Source organism: Sipha flava, unplaced genomic scaffold (assembly GCF_003268045.1).
Source record: "Sipha flava isolate LNK unplaced genomic scaffold, YSA_version1 131_pilon_pilon, whole genome shotgun sequence".
NCBI classification, from domain to species: domain Eukaryota; kingdom Metazoa; phylum Arthropoda; class Insecta; order Hemiptera; family Aphididae; genus Sipha; species Sipha flava.
Genome location: NW_020271757.1, coordinates 190,313 through 202,962, shown reverse-complemented (window position 1 = coordinate 202,962; position 12,650 = coordinate 190,313). Strand labels below are relative to the sequence as shown.

The following is a 12,650-nucleotide window of genomic DNA, read 5'->3' as shown; positions in this document are numbered from 1 at the left end:
TTAACGATGTTTAATACAAAATAACAATTATTATTTCGATAAGTCAAAGTATCGACGATAAACTTTAAAATTGTATGATGTAATTTTAATATATAGTACGGGCCAGATAAAAAAAGGTCATGAGCCGGATGCGGCACACGGGCCGCCAGTTGCCCACCACTGGTCTATAAATTTAAAAATATTCCGTACCGGAAAACGAAATCAAGAATGTACTTTCGTGAAGAAAAGTAAAGAAAAAAAAATATATATTACATTCCGTTGGAAAATGATGGTAAAAAACAAACGAACTGCAAAGTTAAGAAATACATCCGAAGATTTGTATTAAAATTTTCTTTCGAAGTTTGCAAATCGCACGCGTGAATCTATGGGTAAAGTAATTGTTGCCCGGAGGGGAAAAAAAATGTCATCCAATACGAGATCGAACTGAAAGCGAACCAACCGCAACATCGTCTTGGCGCGCGGACGAGAGGCCGTCGCGTCTTCGCCGGGTTATGCGTTATGGGCGCGCGCGATTTTTTTTTTTTCTATTGAGGTGTTCCCCACAACCGGTCCAGTGGTGGTGGCGGTGGTGGTCACTGCAACCGTCAGTCGGCGCATAACGATACGCGCGACGAAACGTGCGAATCTGTTGCTGCGGCCAGTGCGATTTCCCAAGACACGCGAGTGTTCCAAATCCCGATACGACGGCGGCGCTGTTCCGTCACCCCGAACACTTGTCCACGCCCAGGGCTTGGTGTTCGTCACCGGCTTGATGCACGAAACCGTGCCGTGTGACGTCGTTATTCCGGTGTGCAATACGCGTTCGGTGTTGTAAAGAATCAGAGACGGCGACGGATGGGCAGATCGAGAAGAATAGTAGTAAAGACGTGAGTACCAGGTGTTCTTCGTGCGTACGTACGCGTAGAATTTGTTTATTCGAACCGCAATGCGTTGAGCTGTATTTTGCAGCTAGATATCGGTTTTAGAATGAGGGGGATCGACGACGTAGAAGACAAACCTAAGCCTTATAGTGACGTTCGTGGTATGAAAGTTACGCAACAAATAAATCATCAGTACCATTTCCTTTTGGAAACGTATTATTTTAATTGCATAAAAAAGAAGAGCATTTGGAAGTTCCCAGACCTCACGTTCCTTTTTTTATGCATCCATACCTTTTTGGGCCGCCGTCCAATAAAAATTATATTTTATAAATTTAGTTACCGTAAAGAAGTGGACAGCTGCTACCGGATAGCCGGAAGTTCAAGAAGAGGAAAAATAATTCGGCTTATCACATGAATCGAGTTCGTGTACATAAGAAATGTCCAGAAGGGTTTTATGTTCTACGCATTATCAGAATTGCCCGTTTGTCGAGGTTTAGGTTAGATCAAGTCTATACTGTAGGTAAACATTTCATAAAAACTAGTTTAATTCCGTAAAGTTAACATCATCATTTGAAGCTTTCCCCTCCATTGTACATTTATACGTACGATAAGTACAGTTGATATTAATTTTTAGTTTTTTCGTCGCACGTGCATAATAATGAACCTTAACGTGCAAATCGTGATGACAGGATCTTTTGTAAAAATTACATTTTTATCACTCTGTCGAATATAGTATGTAATAACTAGTTCTATAATCACTTTTTTTTACTTTTTTTATGGGTATTTAGTAAAATAGTATGACTCAAAATGATCAAAATGCAACAAATTATCTACTCGTGCCTACAAGTACGTCCGCAAGGAAAAAATCCCACTCAGAGCAAAGTCAAAATTAAAAGGCCAAAGTATAATAAAGATAAGTTAAAAGAAACTTATTTAAAAGTTAAAAGAAACTTTTATAATACCTCTACTTAGTGGCGTATTTTGGGTTTATTTGTGGGGTGGCTCCACAATACTTTTTTCTCCAAAAATATTATCATAGTTTAATCGCAAAGTCATATAATAAGCTTCGTTCTCCCACAATAAGTACCCAAAATATTGTTAAATAATATTTGTTGAAAATTGTTAAAATTTATAATCAACTACCTATTATATAAGAGTAATATTTTATTTGTGAATGGCAACGGTTATAATTCTAAAGTTTTATATGGACTTAACTTAATGATAAAAAACCCTTATTAGTGTTAATTTTCTTGTAAAAAAAATGTAGGATAATCAATTCAATATTTGACTATTTGAAAGTGCTTTAAAAAAAAAAATATTGAAGGGTATATTAATCCTTAGAACATCTCCTATAAATATGCCACTAACTCTATTACTATAGTGCCTCATTAGAATGATAAATACTTGGCTGTTTGATTCTTCCCCTCTTTTAGATGCCCTCGCGTAATTATCATAAAATATGTAACTCACTCCGTGTTCGAGTTAAAGTCTTTCGTTATCAATATAATCTCTATTACAATATTTGAATATTAATTACGATGTCCATTCTTTTCATTTAAAAAAGGCATAAGGTATATGAACTAGTAGTATAAAAGTATCAAATACAGTTTTTATTATAAAGTGATATAACATAGTTGGGTACACAAAGATATGTGGAATTTTGCTGACATGTACCGCTGAGTTAAATGTGTCATAATATAAAGTTCTCTGGTATTTGCGTGATTTTGATATTTTACACGTTTTCAATATTCATTTTTATAATTGCAAAATGATCATATATTTTTTTACCATAATTTTGTTCTGTTAGGTGATACTTTAATGAAATGAACTTTCTAGGCGATATGTGTATTTGGATAATTTTTAGATAATTTTTTAGATAATTTCGTTGAGTAATTTCTAAGTATTTAAGTGAATTAACATCGTAACTATATGATGAATTAGAAAATGTAATTATTAAATTAAAGTAGACCTAGATGTTGATATTATATTAAGAATTTCGAATTTATTAATAGTATAATGTTCAAAGTAATTTACAAAAACTATACTATAATTTTACTGGTCGAAATCTGATGACATCACCTTAGATCGAATTTTCAACATATTATTTTTTTTTTATGTAACGCCAAACAAAATTTTTAACGGTCTGGTCAATAGTCACCCGATTTACAACTTACAACCCATACGCATTATAATAATAAATTACATTTCGTCCTGGTTTTAGTTTTAAAAAACTATGGATTTACTATAGTAATATAATTATCAATGCGTAAGCTGTAAAAAGTATAAACATAATTAAATGCATTCACATACAATTTGAATAAAATAATGTTGGTAATTTTTTATCGTTCTAATAATATTTATTTTATTATACAAATTAAACGTAATTTTACTTCTGAAATAATTTTCCGATAGTATGAATATTTACCAATGTTGTTCACCAGTGTTAAAAGAAAATTAAACGTTTTGCTATTATAGTAGTTTCAGAAGTTACAGGAACAGAAAACAAAAATTAGTCTCGGTAATTTTACATTTTCAAAATACTTTTTGAGTACAGATTTCTTGAGAAAATTATCTCTCATCGCACGAGTCATCAAAAAATGATACCGTAAACAAACAATGTTATCCTTTTATAGATCATTTATTTCGAACAAATTACACTTTTTTCGTATTCATTATATACCATGGTATGTGAATACTATAATATTGTATTTTACGAGTATGTATATTTGTTGTTGATTTACTATATTCTTATGAAAATTATTTAATAAAGCACATTTTTGTGAAAGCAAAATTTTTTTCGTGTGAGTTTCTGTAAATCCTTTTATCAAATCATTAGTGTAAAAAAAAAGAATGTAATAACTCAAACATTATTTAAATGCAAATAATTGTTCTTCTGCATACTTGTATGTTTTAAAATGTCTTAAATCTTAGTTTTTTCACAATTAGTTTACATGGACACATACTACCAAACTGTGATAATTTTTTTAATTTTAACACTATATAGGAAATTAATATCTATATAAATAAATTGAAATCGTATTATTATTTTAATATTAGATTAAAATTATATATATAATTATATAATTTAAATTTAAATATAATTAATTTTATATATATATATTAGCTGAATTACTTGAGTTCCCCGTCTATAATTTTTTTTTTTCATATTTACAATATTATTTTATAATACTATGGGTAATATTGTTGAGTTCAAAATATTTTTGAGAAACAGTCATTTTTTAATCTACTCCTGCCACTTAATATATATATCTGTATGTGGGCTATTATTTTATTTATTGTCAATGTGCCAACAGTAGTATAACAATATCATGTTTATCTGAAAAACATTATTCAATGTTATTTCAATTTATTTCGTTAAACATTTAACTATTTAATGAGATGATAATATTGATATTATTATTTCTTTGAAAATCTTCCCAAGCTTAAATTAATATCTAAATTAGAACCAAAGAATCGTTGTACCGTAACAATTTTATGGCGGCCATTTTAAAATTAACTAAATATTGCATGACTTAATACATTGTAATGTTTAGTACTTCACTTCCAATGTATTTATAACCTTGATCTCTTTGAAATAGGCGCTTTTAACTACTCAATAAATGCTGTAATTATATTTGAATGTACCTAGTAAAATATAAAATCATTAATGTTAAAATTGTTATATATTTACATCTTGTTGTTTAGTAAATTGTTAATAATAATGATACACCTGCAGTTTAGGAATTTGTTTTAATATTATTGATTTACAATTATATGTGTGTGTGTGTTTTAGTTTTAAAAAAAAGTTGAGTTTATTTTTAGAACTCTTATCCTTCTTTTGACGTTCGACAATTCAATTTTAAACAACAATAACAATATTTTGCTCACTGATTCTAAAAATTCAAGCAGATTTTATTCTTAAAACATTATTTTTTAACTTTTATCTTAATATTTTTATGAAATTATAAAATAAATAAATAGTATAAATACCATAATCTAACATATTATTTCTTGAGTAACGCGGTTGACCGATATGAGAAAAATTTTAAATTATACTTATGTTATTAAATCATAACTTTAAAATATTATAAATAATTATCATTTAGTGGTCAATACCTATGGTTAAGTACAAACGTCTTGTGGTCTTAGAAGTCAAGGTTTTCATCCTTACGCATTCATCAAGCTAATCTCTGTATCGTTCTGATTTTAGTATATTATTATTTATTGTGTACTGTCTAAACATGTATTAATCAAGGTGTTCATTTAATCATATTGGTATAAATTAAAAACATCAATTTCTTATGCTGTTTTTTTTTATTGAATCGTTGGTGTGTTTTAAAAATGTACAAATAAAAACGATAAGAAATAAAATCTACGTATTAAAGTTGTTATTTTATTCTATACCACAAATATCTACAACAACCATAATTTGGGTAGACAGCATAATAATAAAGAGAATATCATCGAGTTAGATGCTTATTGTTTAACAATATCATACAATTTGTAAGTTTTTTAAAAAGTTTTAATATTTCAAACTTTTTGCTAACATTAATGTTCTCATTTTAATTGTATTAATTAAACACGCGTTTAACATAGTGTATAGATATTATACGCGGCAATATATTTTTCTGAATTATTCAAATAATTAAATATTTTTCTACATTTTATTTTATTTATTTATTTTTGTTGGATGTAAATAACAACTAAGTTATTATTACTTTGACGGTTTTTCTTAGAAGTCTGAATTTTGTGTTTGAAGAGGCGCTAAGGATCTGAATATTTTCTTGTTGAAATTCAGCGTGTACCTACCTATGACCTATTTTTATTTTTTATTTCGACCAGCTAACTGTAAAGAACGTTAAAAATATATCAAATTTTTATATTTAATTCGTTACAAAATATTGTCTCGTAAAATTTAATAGGGGTCAAAATTCTATTATGTTTTAAATATTTCACTAAACTTAAAATTCAAATTAGGTAATTAACTCAGCTGAGTTGTTGATGTTATAAAAGTAATTATGTAGGTAAGTAGTGATACGGTATAATTGGATTTGGACAAAAGAATATTACTCAAATTAAGTATAGCTGGGGGATAGTTGTTTTTTTATTATTTTAAAGAAATACATTTAAAGTTCTTTTGAAAATCCTAGCCTACTTCCGGATAATCATAAAAAAATTTTTTCACCGAAAAACTATTATTAAAATTATTAATTTTAAAAATGGGTATGTTAAAAATAATATTTTTACTACAAAAACTAATTGAAAACTGTATAACTATTACAATTGAAATATAATATACACAAGAATTCAATTGTCATTTGATTTAAAATCGTAAAATTATTTCATCTGTGCGCATGAATATAAATTTTATCAAAATCATTAAAAATAACTCGTGAATGATTAATATTTAAATTTACACGACAATTTGTTCCGCTATTATTATTTACACAAGACCGTACAGCTTCGTACAAACTTTGATTCGCTCGAATTCTGTTTTATTTACTCGACTTTATTTAAAACGATAAAAAAATATCTATATATACCTATACGTGTGTTATAACATTTAAGTGTAATGAAAGCCAATTATTTGCTTGAACTCATAATTTATGTTTAACTATTATATAATATATATATTTAAATACGAGTATATGCGCGCCAACACACATACATGTATAATTTCATTCCGTACGCGTATATACGTGTATAACTGATACTTAGTCATATAAGCACACACACCCACTCATTCAACTGTCTGTTGACGACGTATGATACAAAAATTATTAACGAGAACCAGATGGAATTGATGTCAATTGGTGTCGACAAGAGGTCGTGCGGTTCAGGTGATTGTTTTTTCGGTTACGATATATTATTACTATACACGGTATGGCTTTATTTAAATGATCTTATTTTATTTTCATATAATTATCATCGTTGTCGTCGTTGTGCCAATTGGTTTTCATTTAACAAAAAATTGCTCACTCGTCGCGTATAATTCGCAAATGCCACTGCCCCTAAGTCTCCGCAGTGGAACGTAAGGTGTTGAAGTCTCGCACGATAATATCGGAAATCTCGATCGACCGACGACTAAGACGACATCGATCGTGATTGACGGTTGGCGGATGTTGTGCGTACAATAAATCGTGTATAGTTATCGTATAGATCGTATAGGTGCATCGCACTTGAACACACGCACACCGGCGTTATTTTGTGCATATATATATATATATATATAGATACAACGAATGTTAAATTATATATTATATCGAATGATACTGTCGTCGTTGTTGTAATTTTAAGCGTGCGATTTCGCAGTATCACGTGTATTTATCTCGCGAACGACCGTAATAACACCATTAACAAAAATCATAATATAGTGTACAAAGATTGACGACGGTGCGATTTTCATTTTCTTCGTTGATCGATTTCCTCATCAGCTCGGTGTGGATCGTGGTAAACTGTTTAATCCATGATCGTACCCCATCGATCGCACGAGGCCCGTGGACACGCGAAAATACATTTTACTTTACTTTTTTTATTCTCATGGTATTTCCACACAGCCACCGGACGACGGACAAGTGAGTTGATTTTTGTTCGTTTTGTTGTTTTCACCCGTACCCGCTCGAGATGAGTCCCACAAGATCACATAATGAGTTTCTGAATGGTGATATACCTGTTCTCTGATTATTTTTATGTATTAGGTACCACAACGCGCAGCTCGTTCCTCCACCATACATTTAACAATCCATACCATTGCCGACCACCGATTACTTAAGTTAATATAATCATTAAAACGAATCGACTCAAACTCCAATCTAGTTCCTTCCTTTTTCGATTTCAATTAAATACCTAGTGTAATCTCATACTAACTATGTGTTTTTATTTTTTTTATTTTAACATATCTTATTCTTAACTTAATACTGTATTGCATGTCGATCTCAATAAATGTTCGCCCACTAATCAGTAGCATTATTTCAGTTTTTTCTAAAGTAGGGCATTCGGAATTCTCTTATCAAATTGTTGATTCGGTGGCTCATTTTATCAAATTATCGATTAACGTTGGAGCAGGTGGCGTAAACCAGTCCAAAAATATGGTTTGTACTTTGTACATAAGTACCCATTTAGTACACGTCTCATTTTACTGATTTGCAACATGTCAATGGTAGTTTATAAAAAACTTATTTATATTTTAATGATGTGCTGACTTTGGATTAACTTAGCTCTAGAATGTGACAAATGCATGAGTTGCTCTTCTCCAAAATTACGCCATCGCCACTAATTAATAAAATAATTAATTAATTGCCACGCATTAATAAATAAAGAAGGTAATTAAGATAAAATAAATTAATACGGAAATTCAATTCTAATTATATGTATTTCATATATTTAGTATAATATGCTTTAGAATGAAGATCTAAAATTTGATTTCGGTATCTAAACTTTTTATTACATTTTTTTTTATATCTATTATTACTAGTATACCATCTTTGTAGTAATTGATGGGTACGTACTGAATTAATGGTTTGACGGATAACGGCAATATTCTTCAAGTATGTAATTTACGTTTTATTTTTGAGATTAATGAAATGTAATTCAACTTTCTGATCTGTATTTAAAAGGGAAATTAATCGTAACGTTGTTAATCGTTTATATTTTTTCTGAAAATCCACAGTTCCCGTTGGAATTCGGATATTCTTTGCAAAATAATATACTGTACGTATGAACACTCTATAACGCGTGTATTGCTCGTAGGTATATATATGTATATATATAAGCATACTTACACTCATACACATATACACATATACAGATATATACGTATATCCGATCAACGCTGCGAGCAGACAATTTTACAGTATGTTGCATTCACACATTGTATAATATATTACATTAAATGGATTTGTGGACTGTTGATAGAAATGCGTCTTTTGAGGCACACGTGTACATTATTAATCACTGAAACCGTGTAAAAATCAAAATAAAAGGCACTTCCTTTAGTAAATATACATGTAAACATGTAATATACAGTTACATGTGTATATTTTTTATAACTGCGAACGAAATGAATCGAAAAAATGATATTATAGGACAAAAGAAGACGCTGATCATTCTATAATTGGCGTAACGAAAATTAGTTAAATTTAAAAGGGAAAATTTTGTTGAGCTAGTTATTATGTACACCCGGTTGTTTCACTTTATGTCTGCACGAGAGAACATCGCTCATCTATTTCGACAGCGGTTTTAACTCGTTAAAAGATGCAATTTGTCTGCCATTGTTTTAAAACTAGACCATGAATTTTTATTCTATCATATATCGAAATATAATTATATATCTGTATAAAACGGTGTATTTATTAGTTTCGATCTTCACTTCGAAAACTAACAACAAGCATTTTACACGCAATACCGTTTTTTTCGTATATATGCCACGTACAGTTTTATTTATTTTATCAATTGCAATTTATAATTTAAATTTCAAGCCTTAATCTGTATTGCGTAATGTAATGAAAAATTTAAATAAATACTTTAAAAAGTTTGCTCCTCCATAGAAAAAATTTTTCATTCCCCACTGTGCTTGTCCATATAATACTTACTAAATACCTAAATTTACACGATATTATTTGAAAACAACTTGTTTTTAGTTCAACTATAATATAAATTATACGATTTGATTCGTGTAATAAAACCATTCGCATGCAGTTTACATGGGAAATGTATTAAGTTATATACATACGTATAGTGTTCGCATATACCGTATTTATTCTTTATTTTTTTAAAAACTTTGTGCATTTTTTTACAATTTAAATTATTTTTAAAAATATTTCTGTATGAATGTTTGAACATAATGACTGCGTAATATACTGATTACTGGAACTTGTAGATATGTTTAATAGATATGCAATACACAATACACGGATAAACTGCATTTAACCAGTACCTCATTTCAATTGAAGTCCAATAATATTAAAAATATTTTATAATTATTTATTTTACACAACACAGTGTTAATAAATACATACCTTCAGTATTATTTGTTCTTAAGAAATTCATAATAATAAATAAAATGCATAAAATAAGGTTTGAGTAAAAATCAATTTTTTTACTGTACTGACAAATGATTATTAATAATTATTATTTTCATACTAAAGTCATTTGTGTAATGTAATTAAATAAAAGAATAAATATTTCTTTAATCATTTAATGTTTTTATTTTTATTAGTAATTAAAAATCTATTGTTTGAATGCGATAATATAATTTAATATTCTTTTTTATTTTGTGCACATAGTTAGTATTGAAATATGTTAGATAAATTAAATTTGTGGTTTTCATTCTTTAGAGATACTTCAATTAACACTGTATGAGGACTTACATCTTTATGTTTATATTTTACCTAAAAATGATGATAACACCACGTCTTAGTGTTACATTCTTGTGCTTTATTATATCGTAATATGTATACGAAACATAGAAACTTTATACCTACTGATTGACAGCTAACAAAAAAAGATAATTTAATACCTTGGATAAATGTAGTAATCGGTTTTTCTTTTGTAAGATTATAGACACTTTTAGATCAATTGTACTCTTTTAAATAGAATATAACTTGCACACAAATCATTATAGATAGGCTATAATATGTTCATAAAAAATGTGTACATTTTTAAAGCGTAGGTATTGATATTTTTGACCTTACCTCCACTCGAAATCAAATATTTTTATACTAATATTAATAGTAGTAAAAGTCAAGTGTGCAAATCAATGGTAAATTAATTAAATGATTTGCATAGCTACGAGCGTTATACCATTACATTGGTTATTGAACAATGAGAATCTTTATATATATATATATATATATATATGATTGTATATTTAGTAATAAAAAATGAAAGTCAAAGCTGTTTGTGTAATATCATGTGTAAATAATAACATTTATATATGCTTTCATTTAAAGAAAAGGTACTTTTGTGTATTATTTTTTATTTGTACATGAAATAATACTTAAAATATTTATACAAATCGGTTGTGAAATAACAATTGATATCTAAGATAAAACGTAAATAAAAAATTTCATTTTCTGTAGTATTCATTTCGTGTAAGGCACGTGTATTTTTTTGATTTGGATTTTTTCTGAAGCTCTTTCAATCGTGTTTTTAACTTGTAGATATGAATTGGACAAACGATTTTGTACATAATCGTGTGGTAAAAAATAATAAATTTAAGAACGTTCTAGATTATAAACGAGTACATACGCATGTATACGAGATATGTAAATAGGAGGTATTTATATATGTATTCAAATGTGTGAGTATAAATATATACATGTATATAGAAAGGTGCAAATTATGTATATAGCAAATGAGAGCCGTGCTCAATCGCATTTAACGGAATTTAATTGAGTAAGAGAAATATATGTATGTATAAAAAATATCAAATAGGCAATATTATATTTATGTATAACCTACAGAAGTATGTATAAGTATACGTTATAATAATGATATAATATAATTGTTGCTAAGTCGAATGTTAGTATGTAAATCAGGTATCATTGAAATTCACACATCGGAACTGGGGACGCGCGCTTGTCATAAAATAATAAACATCGATATAATATAGGTATATTATCATTGTGGGTCATATATACATATACAAGTACTTAGTCCAATGCAGATGTATCGATTATGTAATCGTTTTTTAATGGTAATAATGTACACAACACCACTACAGCAGTCGCAGCGTATATTATTCACCTATGTCTATACTGTACTATAGATATCTGTAATATTATTACATGCGAATTATTTTATACTTGTTATATATATACGTATATGACAGGTTCAACGTTCTCCGCGATCCGTTGTCGGCAAATCGAAAATATAATTTTTTTTTTCTCTTTATTATTCATATACGTGTGTACTATACATACACACATTCATCTCCTTCGTTTTCCATCTTCTCTAAACAATCTCTCTCTCTCTCTCTCTCTTTCTCTCTCTCTCTCTCGTTCTGTTTACTGTATATATACTTATACACATATGGTCGAAGGCCGTATTACCACTCATAAGTCGTTTATGAATGCCTGCGTCTCTCCATGAGTTCTCTGTGTTTAATACGAGTACATTATACTACTAATACACCTGACGCACATGCCAAAAACCGGATTCTTTCGCAAGTTTCAATGCGCGACGGAGGAGGTGACCGACAATATTATTGTGCACGCACCAAATGATTAATTTAATAGACGGATTTTTTTTTCACGTACAACAATTAACATATTTTAACTACTCGAGTACGGACTGTACGAAAAACGTTAAGTTCGGGACGGGCACAGTGCACAGCGGTCGTTTAGAAATTCAACTCATGATCGTCTTGACTCCATCGTCACCCACTTTTCACACATTACATGCAATTCATAATATGTACATATTTTCGTTTAAAATATCCGAATCCAATATTTTTATCGTCCGTAATGTTTTTGATTCAGTTATAATTTATGTATGTATACGCTTTCCGTTCATTTTAATCAAACATTTGATTTTTTTAAAGCTGCATCTACACCTAACAAACGTTAAGAGAAACATGGTTTGTCAAACGTTTGTCGAACATTCGTTAAACATTTGTCGAACGTTCGTCAAACGTTTGTCAAACATTTTATCAGTACAACGAACGTTTGTTCATAATTCAGTTGTTTGCTATATGTTTACCAGCAGTCGTGACCATGTCAAACTTTGAAGAAATTGCATATTGAAGAGGCGCTGCTGGTTTTTTTATAATGCGTAATAAACAACAAAAAA

General features: G+C 29.2%; 1 protein-coding gene across 2 annotated transcripts in view; it reads left to right on the top strand.

The window, feature by feature from the left end:
• Window positions 1–576: 576 nt before the first annotated feature.
• LOC112694607 overlaps window positions 577–12,650 on the top strand; it is a 44,707-nt gene continuing 32,633 nt past the window's right edge. The window contains exon 1 of one of the 2 annotated variants that reach the window (XM_025570137.1): window positions 577–866. The gene's annotated coding sequence lies outside the window, so the exon portion shown is untranslated. Of the gene's footprint in view, window positions 867–6,840; window positions 7,436–12,650 lie in introns of those variants that run through there. The other variant, XM_025570136.1, reaches the window with a different exon arrangement.